General features: G+C 37.2%; 1 non-coding gene and 1 pseudogene across 1 annotated transcript; both read left to right on the top strand.

Moving 5' to 3' along the window:
- Nucleotides 1–17,331, top strand: part of LOC113871588 — a 135,260-nt pseudogene that overhangs the window by 27,766 nt on the left and 90,163 nt on the right.
- LOC113874016 lies at nucleotides 15,762–15,868 on the top strand. Its single transcript, XR_003506078.1, has one exon. It is a non-coding gene; the product is annotated as a small nucleolar RNA R71 (small nucleolar RNA).

The following is a 17,331-nucleotide window of genomic DNA, read 5'->3' as shown; positions in this document are numbered from 1 at the left end:
TTTCCAATTTCTAATTCTGTGATTCTGAAAATTTTCAATCAAGTGGTTCATCCAATTACATATCATGATAGTTACACTGTATTCATCAATTCTGGGCAAGAATTTGCTATCTAAGTTCATATAAGTTCATATATATCAACAAAGTTCATGTGAGTACAATTAATAAACATGATCACAACTCACTTGGAAGTGTTTCTTTCATCACTCAACAGTGTTTGGGTAATGTTTTCTCTCTAAATCATCAATTTCACTACACTCTACCATATGCTTGCCCATATTCTCAATCTCCTCTGCCCATATTCTCTCAATTATGCAGCACACAGATTCTTCGTGCAGCAATATTCTAGTTTTTCTTCTTTCTTTCTTTCTTCCATTCACTATTTCCTTTTCATTCCTTTTTTTGCAGTACTTTGCTACATATTTTTCTTTTGAATTCACATTTTGCTATTTTCACCATCTTTGCTGCATATTTTTCATTTTTCTACAGCTTTTTGCTATTTCTTTCTGTCTTTGTGAACTCAAAACTTAGATAGCTTGCTATTCCCCACCCCAAACTTAGAACATTGCTTGTCCTCAAGCAATTAAAATGTGGATGTCACCTCAAACATAGTTTTAAAACTCATTTTTTATTAAACTCACTATGCCTCTTTTCATTTGAATGGTAAAATTGGTTTTTCAGCAAGGCTTATAATGAGGTAATTTCAAGAAAAGAAATATTAAGCTCAAAGGAGTGAACTAAGAAAGTCAATCGTAAAGGAAGGCATTTAGGCTGACTAGGCATAATCAAACATGGCCTCCATCATATATGTGAAAACTGTAATTTGCATATCCAATCAAGAAACTAGGCAAGTTCTAGATGGTGCAGCAAAATATGATTAATCGCACATGAAAAAGAAGCATGCAGCTCAAGTCTCACTAGGGATTTATAAGTGACATGTTAATCACTGAACTCACATTTCACTTTACAGAATTATATGCACCTAGTGGCAAGACTGCCTCATTTTGAAAATACAAGTGTGATCTCATTTTGAGAATGGCAAAAACAACTTAAAAAGAAAATTCAAACGTAGTTCACAGAATTATCAATTAGACTTCATTTGATTCACAGAAAGTAGTTTAATATCTACCATAATATTTTTGTGTTTTTCAAAACATTTCAGTGTAATGTGAAGCTAACTCATGAATAAGAGGTAGAGAATGAAACTCCCCTTTCATGGCAGCTTGTGCAAGTGTCAGCTTCCATTGTGTGTGAGTGCTACGTAATTGTGACATTTTTCTGTACAAAACACCAAAATTTTATCAATTATCTGAAAAGTAAGGTAATTAAAACTGCAGAATTCTAAAACTAAAAGAAATTGAATTTCATTACAACTGCAAAGTATTAAAATTGTTCTGGCAACTAACTGCATTTACAGAAATTAAACTGCTAATTGCTAAAATTTACAAAAGCTAAAATTAAAAACAATAGAATTAAAATCCTAGACTATTCTTCTGCTCCATCTTCCTCCTCTGAGGTATCTTCCTCTTCCTCTGACTCTTCTTCTTCTTCTTCTTCCTCCTCCTCCACCACCTCTTCTTCTACCACTTCTTCCTCTACTGGCTGTGGAATGTGTGTTTTATAAATGGGTAAATCTTTAAACACTGAGGAGCGAAGGCATTGGGCATATTCTGCCAGATCAGGTGTGTCGTACATCTCCTCTTTGGTCATTCCCAATTTTTGACCAATGTTAAGCAGTACACACTCCAGCAGCATGGTTCCAGCCTTGAGACTGCTGTACAACTTAGTTTGTCTTTCAGCTAGCTGATTTTGTTTCTCAGCCATCTGCTTTAATGCATCCTTCATCAGCATTGGTTTCTCCTTATTGTATTGGGAAGGGATGAGAGCTGCAGAGGTGCAGGAAGTGGTGGCATAAATTTCCTTCACCATGGATGCAGAGATGGGAGGGGCATATCTAATCTTTTCTTGATATTCTCCAAATTCTACCCCTGCATCTTCACAGAGTAGTGTGATGATTGAAGGAAAGGCCAGTGAATTCCTCTTTGTCTTCAAGATGTTGAGGATGCATTCACTTATGATCTCCCCCACATCAATGTACATATCCGTGACTATGCCAAATAGCAGTTCAGTCCTCTTCATTGCCAAGGTTTAGCTATGCTTTACTGGCATAAAAGAGTTCATGATGAACATGCTTCACACCTTGGCAAAAGGCAGCAAGTTCTTGGTAATTATACATTTTGGCTTATTGGCCTAGTTCAACTTCCAAGTTGTACCTGGCCTGCCAATTTTCTTTAAAATCTGCACATAATCAATATCAGGGCTCTTCCTGAATGAGCTGAAGTCTAGCTGTGCAGGGTGTCTTTTAGCACTGATGTCCAGTACCCTGTTGATATTGGCAGGTGAGAAGTCTATACTCATACCTTTTACCATTGTGCTGAACCTAGGGAACTGGTCTTCCTTGAACTTCATAGCATTAGCATAGAATTCCTGGGTTATTTCCCTCCATCCTAGGCCAGCTGCAAAACAGAAGACTTCCCATCCCATCTTTTGGATCCTCTCCTTGTATTCAAGATAATTGTCCCCAACAATTTTGAATGCTCTGTTAGGGACAATCTTCCTCCTCAGAATATTGGCCTTGAAGAAGTTTTCGTGAGCAATACTTTTGAATCTTGGATCACATAATTCAATTAGGGCTGAAGCTAAGGCACCATCTATTCTGGCCTTCTTTGATTTGGGTGTGTTTCTTGTGGATCCAGCTTGGATATTCCTGTTGGATCTCCTCTTTGGAGTGTTGTTGGAAGATCGAACCTGGGTCTTCTTAGAGGAACCAATTGGTGTGTTCATAGAAGTTCTAACCATTTTTTTTTAGTTTCTGCAAGAAATAATAAAAATGTGCAAGTTAACTTCTTGGAAAACACCAGTTGCCTAAGTATAAAGTTCTATACTGAAGAATTTTCAATCAAACAATTTACAGAAACTCCCTTCTTCTAACAACATAACATGTATTCTGCTATAATGATGAGTTAACATACTATACACAAGTACCACTACACATTATTAAGCATTGACAACCAGAACATGTTAACTCTTAATATATAAATTCAATGTCCACACTCTCAGAACATTTCATGTTAACGCAGAAGAATCATTTCAGGTTATCAATCAACTTTTCAACACACTCTGTAATTTCAGCAGAAAACTATTTTAGCAGAACAGGGCATATCAGTATGCAGATAGAAAAGCACAGGTGCAAAAAATTGAACAACCATATCCAAAAAGTTTTAAATTGATATCCCTAATTTTGTAAGTTTTGAGTGCAACCTTTCTCAGAAAAATAGGGTGATGTAGAGGGATTTTTACAAGTTTCTACCAATTTTAAGGCGCAGTTATGCAACTCCCTCATTGTTGGTAGAGAACATTTTCTCAGAATAATGCAGAATTGATTTCAGAACAACAGGTAATTTCAAATATTCATTTTCAGAGATTTCCAATCCCATATTCCTATTCAGAATAATATTAGAATAGTGTCTCATTGCCCTCATCAAATATTTCACTAATGTCTATTTAGGTTGCACGAATTTTTGCAGATTTTATTTAGAGAAATAACACAATGCAGATTCTAGTTTCCCTAAAAATTCATACATGACAGATAAACCCTATTCAGAGTAATGCCCTATCAATATAATCAGAATAGTGCACCATTACCCCCAAATGATTTCCCAAAAACATCAACCACAGAAAAACCCTAATCCACAGTTTCAAAGAAATGAGGGTATACGTACCTTGTAGGGAGATGCAGAAATGAGTGAGAAAATCTTGTTGTTGCTTGTCGACCCACAGAGAGATTGAGAGTGCAAAGAAAGCTCAGAGAGAAAAGGGATTTCTAGAGTGAAAGAGTGTGTATGTTCATGATTAGTAATATATATAGGCAAGCGTGAGCACGTGGTTACTTCTAAGGATAAAAGTAATCGTTATGTCATTAAAAGTTCCAGTGTGATCACTATTTTTCATCAGAGTGAACGTTCCAGAGAGTTAATTTTTCAGGGTGAGGGGTACGTTATCACTGTGGCTGGGCAAAGTGATAACACACAGCCACGTGACAATTTTTTTTTATAAAAGGAGTAACGCACAAAGATTGAAAGTCTACTTACTTGTGCGTAGTCACTTCTGCCAGTAAAAGGAAGCGTTCCAGAGAGTTAGTTTTCCTATCTGTCTCTGCGTAATCACTCTCATAAGTGAGAATGAGTGTTCTAGAGAAGTGTATTACCTTGATGCCTCTGCGTGATCACTTTTATCAGTAAAAGTGATTACTCCAAAGGGTAACCTCAAGATTTCCTCTCTGCGTATCTCCTTCCCTGCAACATAGTAACTTCTTTCATTAGTTAATTACCTTTCAAACCTCCATTAACTCAATTGTCACACTCTAAACCTTCAAATATACACTCTAGGCATTGAATCTCAATTTAAGTACCTAAATGCACCTCAGAAAATAGACTTCACAGAATTGACTTGCAGAAATTGTAAACAATAAAATGTAGAATGCTAAAACAATACAAAAAGCTTAAAATGGATTAGAAATGTGAATTGCCTCTCACAAAGCGCTTCTTTAATGTCACTAGGTTGACATTAAATGTTCCTCACTTAAGAGGAACCAGTTTCATGCACATTTTTGCTTTCTCTACTTGACCTCCAAGATAGATTTTTAGTCTTTGCCCATTCACCTTGAATTCTCTGCCATCCGTGGGATCTGCTATCAGTACAGCACCATATGGTGAGACTTCTTTCACCACAAAAAGTCCAGACCACTTAGATTTTAACTTCCCTGGAAACAATCTCAACCTTAAATTGAAAAGTAACACAGACTGCCCAGGTTTGATATCCCTTTTCAGAATAAATCTATCATGCAGCTTTTTAGTCCTTTCCTTGTATATTTTGGCATTTTCATAAGCATTGAGTCTAAATTCATCCAATTCATGTAGCTGTAGCAGTCTTTTGTCTCCTGCACCAACTTGGTCAAAATTCAACCATTTTATAGCCCAAAAGGCTTTATGTTCTAGCTCTACTGGTAAGTGGCAAGCCTTTCCATACACTAGCTGATAAGGAGACATGCCAATTGGTGTCTTAAAGGCTGTCCTATATGCCCACAAAGCATCATCCACTTTCTTGGACCAGTCCTTTCTTGAACTACTTACCACCTTCTCTAAAATTTGTTTTATTTCTCTGTTGGAAACCTCTACTTAGCCACTTGTTTGAGGGTGGTAGGGTGTAGCTATTCTATACTTTACTCCATACTTCTTTAGGACTGATTCCAGATACTTCTTGTAGAAATGGCTTCCTCCATCACTTATCAAAATTCTGGGCACTCCAAACCTTGAGAAAATGTTCTTTTTGATGAATGAAATAACAGTCCTTGCATCATTGGATCTGGTAGGAATGACTTCCACCCATTTGGACACATAGTCAATTGCTACTAACATGTATTCATTCGAGAATGAAGTAGGGAAAGGACCCATGAAGTCCATCCCCCACATGTCAAATAGCTCTACCTCAAGTATGTTTTGCAGTGGCATTTCATGTTTCCTAGAAATATTTCCCATTCTCTGGCATCTATCACATCTCTCCACATAGTTCTTAGCATCCTTAAACAATATGGGCTACAAAAGTCCAAACTACAGGACTTTGGTTGCTGTCCTTGAGCTTCCATGATGTCCTCCATATTATGAGCTATGATAGTGCCATAAAACATCTTCCTGCTCTTCCTTTGGTATACACCTTCTCAACAACCCATCTATTCCAATTTTAAACAGCAAAGGATCTTCCCACGCATAATATTTGCTGTCATGGAAGATTTTTTTTTCTCTGCTGCCAACTCATCCAATTTGGAACATGATGTGTAGCCTTAAAGTTGGCCATATCAGCAAACCATGGCTAGGATTCAATCTTGAATAAGCTCTCATCTGGAAATTCTTGTTTTATTTGCTCCACTTCAAATGGTATGGCCTTAAGTGGTAATCTTGACAAATGGTCAGCAACTCCATTCTCCTTCCTTTTCTTGTCCTTTATCTCTAACTCAAATTCTTGGAGAAGTAAGATCTACCTTAATAATCTGGGTTTGGCATCCTGCTTTGACAAAAGATACTTAAGAGTAGCATGGTCAATGTATACTATAACCTTGGACCCTATCAAATAAGACCGAAACTTGTCAAATGCAAAATCTATAGCTAAGAGTTCTTTTTCAGTAGTAGTGTAGTTAATTTGTGCAGTGTTCAGAACTCTACTAGCATAATGAATGACATGCAGTTTCTTATCTTTTCTTTGGCCTCAGACTGCTCCTATAGCTACATCACTAGCATCACACATCAACTCAAAAGGCAATTCCCCATCTGGTTTAACAAGTACAGGTGTAGAAATTAATTTCTCTTTCAAAGTATTAAAAACTACTAAGTGTAACACCTAAATTACTGCCAAGATCCTATCTCCTAAAAATATATGTATTTAGACTTCCCTAAGATAGTGTACCCAATTGAACATGAACAAGGAATTATTCATTCGACATTAGTGTGGAACTAAACAACAATTTCACAATTTAATTCATAGGTGAGGGTACATTATCCTTCATTTCTTCATTCAATCTGTTCGTTACCAAATCATGCATATTGTATTACGTTTTACTAGTGTACTTGAAATTTCTTCAAATTAATTTCTTTTTATGAAAGAGATAAAGGTGAGTGCTCAACATCACATGCTTCGTGGAATGGAATTCTGAAATCATAATGAGAGACATGTAAATAGGGAGAAAATTTTGATTTTGTGCATATACGTCCCTAGTGTAAACGGTTCAAGGTAAATCATCGTAAAACGAACAAATGAGAAGACCTCATGATTCAGTATTTCAAAATTAATTATAAACAGCCCCCAAAAAGAAAGGAAAGTATAAAACTTAAGAGCAGTGTTCATCCATGACAAAAGAAAAAAAATAAAACATCTACATATAAAACTCTGGTGGAAAGGAATCCTCACTAGGATCAGATTCCATTCCATCAGAATCAGGTGCAACATCCACAGGCTGAGGGCGAGGAGAGGGTGGCAAGTCATCCGGGTCACTGTCAATCCAACCGATGGTAGGCGGTGGCGATCTCGAGGTGGATGGCAGTGGTGGAGAAGAAGGGGGTGAGTGGATTATAATACTCCGTTCTGAAGGTAGAGGTACGGAGACGTCTGCAAAAAGGTGGTCACTCCAGCTAGGCTTCCAGTCGCCTTCAGTGAGAGGCCCTATGGTCATGGAGACCATCCCCTGGTATACGAGACGACACGTGGCTTGGTCGTATCTCCATACTGCTTTCTTGTCGGAGTCCTCTCCCCATATCATTACTCGCTGAGGGTCCATCTGTCATACAGTCATGCAATACACACAAATACCCAACAATGGAACACGAACAGAAAGGGTGAGCTCCAATACAATCAGTCATCAGATATTGAGTAAGGAAGAAAATCAGGGTAGTATCAAGCACTTATGAAGTCACATTTCAATAAACACACAGTCATAACAAAATGTCCAATAAACAGTTACAAAATGCAGGCAAAGTCACAGAGATTCGTCGCAACATAATTTAAACACTAACGCTTAAAACGTCACTACTTCCTCAGTTTGTTCCTACCATTCCTCCAGTCAAGGTGATCAGAGGCCCTCGTTCCCTACAAGCACACATTGTATGAAATCCATCAGGAATATTATCCCATTTGACCATTTTGGTCCTTCAGGAACGAGCCCTTCCACGATCCTCGGTAATGCTTGCTCGCGTCACGATTAGTGGAGGTTTCGATGGCGACGTGTCCCGGCCGCGGTGAGCTATTCCGCACCATTGGGGCAACCCCCCTCCACTACCCCCAAGGTCCTTCCCTCGAACCTGAACACTCACATCCCTCAGCTGTGCTAAACTGTGACCTTGACTCTCCATCTTCCATATCATGCACATAAGAGTTTCGTAACCGTATTCTCGCTTCACCGTTTTTGAACGCACATTAAATTCCCAAAGGTCGCAAACCACATAACCAAATCCACGCTCATAAGAGCTAGTACGTTCAAAGAAAAGAAGAACCATTCGTCCACAGTCCGAGAATAAAAGAAAAGGAGAGAAGATGGAGATAGTTATAAAAATTTCGTTAAAATATCATAGTCGAAATGTACTTTCGCAAACAAAATAATCATCAAAGAATCATGGAAATAACCGCAAGTTTAATCACACATGCAACTTATTTCTACCACAAATTTTTCGTAAAATAGTGATTAGGTGGTAGGAGAATTCTTTCATGGTTAAGAAAAAGGGTTCCTTGGTCATACAGAGCCAAACCGAGAGAAAAAGGTGAGTAATTTCTCAGCTAAAACAAAAAGGAAGAAGGGTAGTCGATGAAAACTGAAAAGAACACAAGGATTCATACAAAGATTTCAATATTATCAACATGTAAAACTATTTCAACCTCAATCAAGTTCACGCAAGTTACAAAACATGGATTTTTAAAACACCATTCAAATAGAATCACCACGAGATGAAGGAAAATGGTTTGCATGAAATTTTAATTGATGAAGGTCGGAGACGAAAACAAGAAGAAGAGAGTGCATGCAGAGTTTACAAGTTAACGAACAACCACATGCATTCAAGCGCAAACAAGAGCTCCCCTAACCTTGTTTGGTATGAGAAAGAGAGATAGAGTGGAAGGCTTGGTCTTGGTACTAGCAGGATCTTGATCACAACTTGAGTCCTTGGTGATTTGTCGCCTCCTTGAGGTTGATGATGGAGTGTGTTGTCCACCAAAGAAAAAGGTGAGTAAAGGTTTTGTGAGAGGGTGAGAATGTGTCGAGAGAGAAGAGAAGTGGTGAGGTTGAGAGTGTTTTTGAAAATAAGGGAAAAAGGGCGCGTGAGGATTAGAAGGTGTTCTTATATAGTGTGGCTTAAAGCTTTGCCCATTCGTCTTCCAAAGGCTGGCGGTGAGTTGCACAAGAAGGGTTTTAGGGTTAGGTTAGGCGAAGTGACACACCCTTTCGCCTTCTCACTTGAATAGTCACGTCTCATGGTGTCCAGGTGCAGGTGATGCGCCTTCTCAAAAGCATTCAATGCACAGAGTGTAAAAGAAGCAAGCTGTAGGTGATCCACACATCTCCACACGCCATTCGTCATGATGGAGTAACAGAAATGGGGGTTTGACCTAGGTAAGAGTGGGTAATTAATGCATGTTGGCGGCTAGGGTTTGTTGTGGAGGGAAACGGGTTCAAACCCTTCGTGTCCCACAAATTAAAAAGGGTGATGTTATTTTGAGTGGTTAGTGAAAGGTTGTGCCTTTCTCTTTGCCTTGGACGTGTGGCCAGTACCATAAAACAGGAAATAATTGCATGCGATTAATGGAGCATAATTTCCATAAATATGATGCTAAGTTTTTGGTTGTACATTAAGTGCAGGCTGGCGGCTAGGTCAACTCCAGAAGGAAGTTGAGTAGGTTTTTCCTTTGTTTTTCTCATGAGGTTAAATGCGGTTAAGAGGTAAATTAGGTAACTTTAATGATGGTTTAAATGAGGCAGGAGAGGCCCCTCGGTTTTAAGCAATTTAAAACATGGTTATTAGGAACAAAATAATGTGAATGATTGATTGTTTTTGGTAATGCCATGCAATTAATGCAGGGTGGCTACTTAAATTTTCTGATGGAAGGTGGCGCCACTTTTGGCCATGCATTCACACAAATATCCCTAGGGTTTTACCATAAATACAAGGTAATTAAGGAAGGAATATATATAGTTGATGTCAGGCACGGTTCTGGGGAATTAATTGCCTCAGGTGGAACGTTTCAAGCTGATTGGCACGCCCACTAAATGCATGTAACCGATTGGATTAATGTGGAGGGAATCAAGCAGGCGCCTTTTCACTCCCCTATGGTATTTAATATAGGTGGGTAATTAAGGGAGTTTAATGGCGGTTAAATGAGGAAATGGGGGGTTTCTTCGAGTAAATGGAAAGGCAAGGGTATCTTCTCTAATTAACTACAAGATTCTCGCTAATTTATGATTAATAACCTACCTTAATTAAATGTGCACGAGAATATGGAAAGTTTATAATTAAGGAAAGGAATAAAACTCCATCCTCGTCTACACCTAATTAGAGTAACTAGGGAATTGATAATTGTATTAAGTGTAATTATTTAGGCTCAGAATCTAGGTCATTATGGCCAGTGTCTTTCTCTTTCCTACATAAACAAATAACGAAAATCTGATTACCTTATTTAAAAGAGGGGTATTAAATAAAATCATGAGGCGCATTAATGAATAGGGTGGCAATTATGTGTAAGTGCCGAGAATATGGAAAGTTTCCTTCTAGAAGAGGATTGGGGCTTTAAATTTTCGATTGCACTATATATATAAAAAAAAGAAAGTTTTTAAATAAGATCCAATCAAAATATGGCAGTCTAAGAGGTGGCGGCTGTATTTATTTAGGGTAACCTGGAACAATGGAATTGCATTAAGTATACTTAATTTGGGCTAGAATCCTAGGCTATTAAATTCGATTCTCCCCACCCCTGGACATGAATGAATTTTCGGTTATTAGCACTAAATGAGGAAAGATTAAAACTTGCCTCTTGGGTCCTTTGTAGTACACGTGACTTCTAGGGTAAAAAAAAAAAATAGATGATGGCTCTCATTAATGGTCTAACTTAGTGTGCATGGTACCAGAATAATGGAAGACTTAAGTACATCCACTATTAGAACCTAATGAACATTCAATATAAATAAAGAAAGTTACACGTGCAGTTCCACTTAAATTTAAGAAAGCACATCACACAATCAAGTAATAAGAATTAAAAGAACTATGTAACATTAATAACAATCATCAGGGGAATGAAAGAAATAGGGTCCATTCATCTGACTCAAAAGACTATCTCACCCCCAGGCTAATCTCACTAACCTTGGGTTAAGTCAAGGTAACTTCATCACATAATCATATAGACATACACATACGAAATTAACTAAACACACCCTGGGAGAAATAATTATGCGAGCAGGGAACATAATATGATTAAACAGTTGTAGCAAGAATTGAACTAGAGTACTAAAAATCAAACTAAAGAGTCACTAATTAATAATTAACACTCTCTGCCATGTAGACAGAAATTTGGGATGTTACACTAAGCACTTATCATCAAAAACAAAATCTATATCCTTACTCAACAACTCACTCAATGGCTTGGCAATTTTAGAAAAGTCTTTAATGAACCTGTGATAGAATCCAGCATGTTCCAAAAAACTTCTTATTCCTCTAACATTTACAGGTGGAGGCAGCTTCTCAATTACTTATACTTTTGCAAGATCCACTTCCATTCCCCTTGCTGAAATCTTATGTCCTAAGACTATCCCTTCTTATACCATAAAATGACACTTTTCACAGTTAAGCACAAGGTTTGAGTCTTGACAACGCTGCATTGCACAGTCTTGACCTCTATAATTCTTTTAATCATATCAGAAAAATGGATATCATACACCTTTGAAATGTAGCTAGAGCATTGCACAGCCTAAATGGCATCCTTCTATATGCAAAAACTTCAAAAGGACAAGTGAATGCTGTCTTTTCTTGGTCTCTTGGGTCAACTGCAATCTAGTTGTAACCAGAATATCCATCTAGGAAACAATAATAGTCAAACCCAGCCAATCTCTCCAGCATTTGGTCAGCAAATGGAAGAGGAAAATGATCTTTCCTTGATGCATCATTCAACTTCCTATAATCTATGCACATTCGCCATCCGGTTACTGTCCTAGTAGGTATTATTTCATTTTTTTCATTTGGAACAACAGTTATACCTTCTTTCTTAGGGCACCACATGAACTGGACTGACCCATGAACTATCCAAAATAGGATAAATAACTCCTGCATCTAGTAGTTTCATCACCTCTTGCCTCACTACCTCCTTCATAGTTGGATTAAGTCTTCTTTGAGGTTGGACAACAGGCTTGTAATTCTCCTCAAAAAAAATTCTATGCATGCAGAAAGAGGGATCTATACCTTTCAGATCTAAAATCTGCCATCCTAGTGCAAATTCGTGCTCTCTTAAAACTCTCAAGAGCTTTTCTTCTTGGTCTTTCCTCAGATTGCTGTTTATTATTACAAGTTTGTCATGGCCCTCTTCAAGAAACACATACCTCAAATGAGAGGGTAATTGCTTGAGCTCCACCTTTGACTCATCTTTCTTCTCTTCTTCTTGATGTAGTTCTTCCTTGAGTTGGTTTATTTCCTTGTTCATACAGGGAAGGAAATCTAATTGCAAAATGCAATCTTTCACTTCCTCATCTTGCTCTTCATGAATACTACATTTTACTGCAGCTAATGTGCTTTCCAAGACTGCACTTTCATCATTTTCTCATTTTTTTCCAAGGAATGTGGTATCACAACATCTACTACATCAATCTTCATGCAGCTCATATCATCACTTCGATGTTTGATGACCTCAAATACATTAAAAATGACTTTCTCCTCTTGTACTCTTAATATCAATTCACCTTTTTTCACATCTATCAAAGCTCTCCCTATTGCTAAAAATGGCCTTCCTAAAATAAAAGGGATATTTGCATCTACATCCATATCAAGGATAACAAAGTCTGCAGGGAATATGAACTTGTCTACCTTGACTAATAGGTCTTCTACCACTCCATAGGGATATGTATATGATCTGTCAGCCAATTGTACTGTAATCCCAGTTGGCTTCACCTCCTCAATTCCCAGCTTCTTCATAATGGCTAAAGACATTAGATTTATGCTAGCTCCCAAGTCACACAAAGCTTTTCCAACTGTGGAATTTCCAATGGAGCAGGGTATGCTGAATGAACCTGGATCCTTCAATTTTTGAGGCAGTTTTCTCTACAAAATGGCACTGCACTCTTCAGTGAGTGGTACCAATTTTTCCATATCCAGTTTCCTCTTTTTAGACAAGAACTCTTTCATAAATTTTGCATAAGAAGGCATTTGTTCTAATGCCTCTGCAAATGGTATATTAATTTAGAGCTTCTTGAACACATCTATGAATCTTTCAAACTGCTTTTCTTGTCTAGGATCTTGTACTCTCTTTGGAAATGGTAGCCACTTGAATTGCTCTTGCAGGCCTGCTCAAATCTCTGCTTCTTGCCCCTTTTTTCTTGCTTGTTATTGCAGTTTTCTTCTTCTTTTCCCCTCTTCAGCATAGTGTATTTCCCACTTTCAAAATCTTCTTGTTTCAGCTCACTTTCTTTATTCGAATTGGTGACTTCATTTTTCTTTCTTGGGCTGGAAACCACTGCTTCACTTCTAGTGGTTATGGCTTGGCATTGCTCCCTTGGATTCACTATTGTGTTACTAGGGAACCTTCGTTCATCTCTATTGGCAAGTTGCTCAGTCAATTGCCCTATTTGTGTTTCTAACTTCTTTATAGAACTTTCTTGATTTTTGAAGTTAGTTTCTGTCACCTTCATGAACTGCAGTAGAGTTTCTTCTATTTCATTCACTTTCTCACTCAAAAGTCTTGAATTTGAGTACCCTTGATTTTTCTGGAATTGTGCAGAAGAATTTCCTTGAAAATATTACTCGTGAACTTGAGGAGCTGCACTTGGGACAGGTCCAGAACCTGCATTCCCTCTTACATTAGAATTCTGTGGATTCCACTTTGAAAACTGTTGTCCTTTATTGTTATTGAGCTGGAAACCAGGTGGATATGGTTGTTGTGGCCTTTGATAATTGCCCATATAGTTGACTTGATCAGTTTGTTCTATAACTGTGGGATCACCTGCTCCATTCACATGGTTGCCACCTGTTGTTTGCAATCTAACACTAGTAAGTGCACTAGGATTGTAGCAAGTAATGAGTAAAATTAAGATCCAAATATCGTCTCCACAAGAAATTTAGATTTCAAGTACCACTTCATAGAATTATAGCCATTTGAGCTTTTCGAAATTCGAAGGAGAGTAGTAACATGTAATAACAGCAAACCAGAACAATTAGGAGTAAAAGAAACTTGCAGAAGCAGAACAATGAACAAACAGTTATGTGATAACAGAGAAAGAGACCATAGCTAGGGAATTGCTTCACTAAAACTCCAATGTTTAATCAATAAAGTTCTGAATTAGCAAGCAATTGGAAAGAATGACAATCAGTTTCACGTTATATTGTTCAGAGGTTAATTCCTTAACTCAGTGAACTTAACATTCAATTAAACCATTCTAATTCCTTAGATCTGATTCAATTCAATATTGCTTTAAGTGTAAGAACCCAGAAGATTGCAAGATCAAAGCCTCTTATCCCTAAGAAAACTATAATCTCGGTGATTGGTTCAGTTCTGAAGAACAAATTTAATTTCTATTGACAAGAGTTCCTCTTAAATTAGTTAACTAAATTTCCATTCAATTACTACATAAAGTGCTGAATCAATCACTCAATCTATTTCAAAACTTGAAATCCAGATCCAAATCAATTCAACATGTTCGTTTCAGATCTACAATCCCTAACTATGAAGAAATTACACAGCCATAACAGCAGAGAAAGAAAAAGAAAGAGAAGAAGAGAAGAAGAAACTCAGAATCGCCATGGAAGATGCTTCACTCCAATGCCTCTTCGTGAAGCTCCAAGATTCGAATCCCCACTCCTCTCTCTCATTTCCTGTAACGAGAATCTAACTAACAAAACTGAAAATGAACAGAATCGCCCAATTCTGAAACGTTTCTGATATATATAAAATTTCCCAGATTTGTGCGTCATCACTTTTATGAGAAATAGTAGCTATGCAGAAGGTTTATGGTTGCGCGTTAACACTTTTATGAGAAAAAGTGGCCACACGTAACTTTCCTGATATTGACCGCTCTCTGGAACTATCACTCTTGCTGATAAAAGTGGCAACGCAGAGCTCAAGTGGTTGCATGTGATCACTCTTATGAGAAAAAGTGATTACGCGCAACTCGCCAAGTTGAAGGCTCTCTGGAACATTCACTTTCGATGATAATAGTGGTTACGCAGAGCTTTCCTGATATTTTGCTTCTCTGGAACCCTCACTTTTAATGATAAAAGTGGTAACGCCCAGGCTTCACTTCTTCTTTGAGCTCTGGAGTGATCACTTTTGCTGACAATAGTGATCACGCCCAGTCTGCACTTTCTTGTTCTTGTGTTTTTGGGGTCCAGACTTGCTTCTTTCTTCTTCCTTGTCATCAAGCCTCCATTTTCATGATCTTTGCTCAAATTATTCCTTCAAAAACAAGATTAAAAACTTAATTCCTAAGCAAAATTTTCACAATTGCTAAGATAGCTACAATTTTAAACAAAACTTCAATTCCTTCTCTTTTTCTGAGTTTTTCTACTTTCTTCATATATTTTTCTTATCAAATGTGTTAGAATTATGCTAGAATATCAGTAAAAATATGGATTCATCACCACCACAGAAATCACAACTCAGTTGTGAATTTTGAACCACACCAGTCTGCAAGTTACTTATTTGTTGAGTCAAGGCAGCAAGTTGTTCAGAAAATTATTGATTTTGAAGTTGGTTTTGAGCGAATAAGGCTTCTATAGATTTTACATCATATCCTCCTCTCCTTGAAGCTTGTCTTTCATTCATATTTTGATACATTGAAGAAGTCATCATCTCTATAATTTGTTGTGCTTCTATCAAGGTTTTTGAACTCAATGACCCTCCAACTGCTGCATCTATCATGGTTTTAGTTACTGTATTGATTCCATTATAGAATGTTTCAAGTTGCATCCATTCAGGTATGTAGTGATGAGGACACTTCCTCAATAACTCCTTATATCTTTCCCATGCCTCATACAATGGCTCTCCATCTTGCTAAATAAATGATGTGATTTCTCCTCTGATTTTGGCAGCTTTTGAAAGGGGAAAATACTTGATTAGGAACTTGTTCCAATTCAACCCATGTTGATATGCTACCTTGTGGCTGAGCTTGAAGCCAGCACTTAGCTTTATCCCTCAATGAAAATGGGAATAATCTGAGTCTAATTGCATCCTCACTCACCCCATTAATTCTAATTGTGTCACAAAGTTGCAAGAAATTAGATATGTGCAGATTTGAATCATATGAATGGTTTCCTACAAATTGGTCCTACTGTACCAAATTCAAAAGTGTAGGTTTTATCTTAAAATAGTTGGCCTGGATTGTAGGTCTTAGAATAGAAGAGCTAAACCTTTGTAAATTAGGAACTGCATAGTCCCCTAGTGTTCTCAGTCTTAGTTGTTCTCCTATCTTTATTTGTCTTGGAATCTAACTGGGTTGAGGTGGTGGTGTAGAACTTTTTTGTTCCTCTCTTTGAATTTGCTTAAATCTTGCTTCACTTCTTAACCTCCTTAGAGTTTGGTCTATGTCTGGATCAAATACCAAAGTGGCTTTATTTTTGTTTTTCCCTCGCATATACAAATCAAAATTAACAAGTTAAACTAAAATTCGATATTAAGATATACACTAACAAAGATTATGCAGAAAAATATCAGCAAAATCATATCAAAGTCCAGTATAACAACTGCAGAATTATGCAGCATTGCAGAATCATGCAGAAATTGTCTACTGTATCCTGCACTTATCTTTTAAAATCAGAACAGACTACTTGAATGTAATACTAACTACAGAGAAAAATTAAGAAAACAAGTACTCAATCTAGCAATTTTTCTGTTACTAATGATATTGAAACTCAAATTTTCCAGCAACGGTGCTAAAAACTTGTTGTTACAATTCTAAACACTAGCAAGTGCACTAGGAATTGCAGCAAATAAACACTAGCAAGTGCACTAGGAATTGCAGCAAATAATGAGTAAATTTAAGATCCAAGTATTGTCTCCACAGGGAATTAGGAATTCAATTACCACTTCATAGAGCAAAAACTATTTGAGTCATATGAATTTGGAAGAGTAGTAACATGTACAAGCAGTAAACCAAAACAATACAAAGAATTAAACTTACAGTAAAATAGAGAATGAAAGTTGTGTTGAGATGAGATATGAATGAAGGATAGTTCAGAATTTATTTCACAAGAATATCAATATTAATTCAATTTAACCTCTGAACATTCAAGCAATTGGTTAATTGACAATCAGTTTCACATATTAATAGTCAAAGGTTAATCCCTTAACTTATTGACCCTAACAATCAACTAAACCACCATAATCTCTTAAGTGAAGTTCAATTTCAAGTTGCATTAAGAATTAGAACCATAAGATTGCAAAATTAAGTTCCCTTATCCCTAAGAAATCCCTAATTATGGTTTCTAATTCAGATCAGAGGAATAGATCCAATTCCCATTGGCAAAAGTTCCTCTTTAATTAATCAAATA

This window comes from Abrus precatorius, unplaced genomic scaffold (genome assembly GCF_003935025.1).
Source record: "Abrus precatorius isolate BTA unplaced genomic scaffold, Abrus_2018 Scaffold7, whole genome shotgun sequence".
Taxonomy (NCBI): domain Eukaryota; kingdom Viridiplantae; phylum Streptophyta; class Magnoliopsida; order Fabales; family Fabaceae; genus Abrus; species Abrus precatorius.
This window is presented reverse-complemented; position numbering and strand designations above follow the sequence as displayed.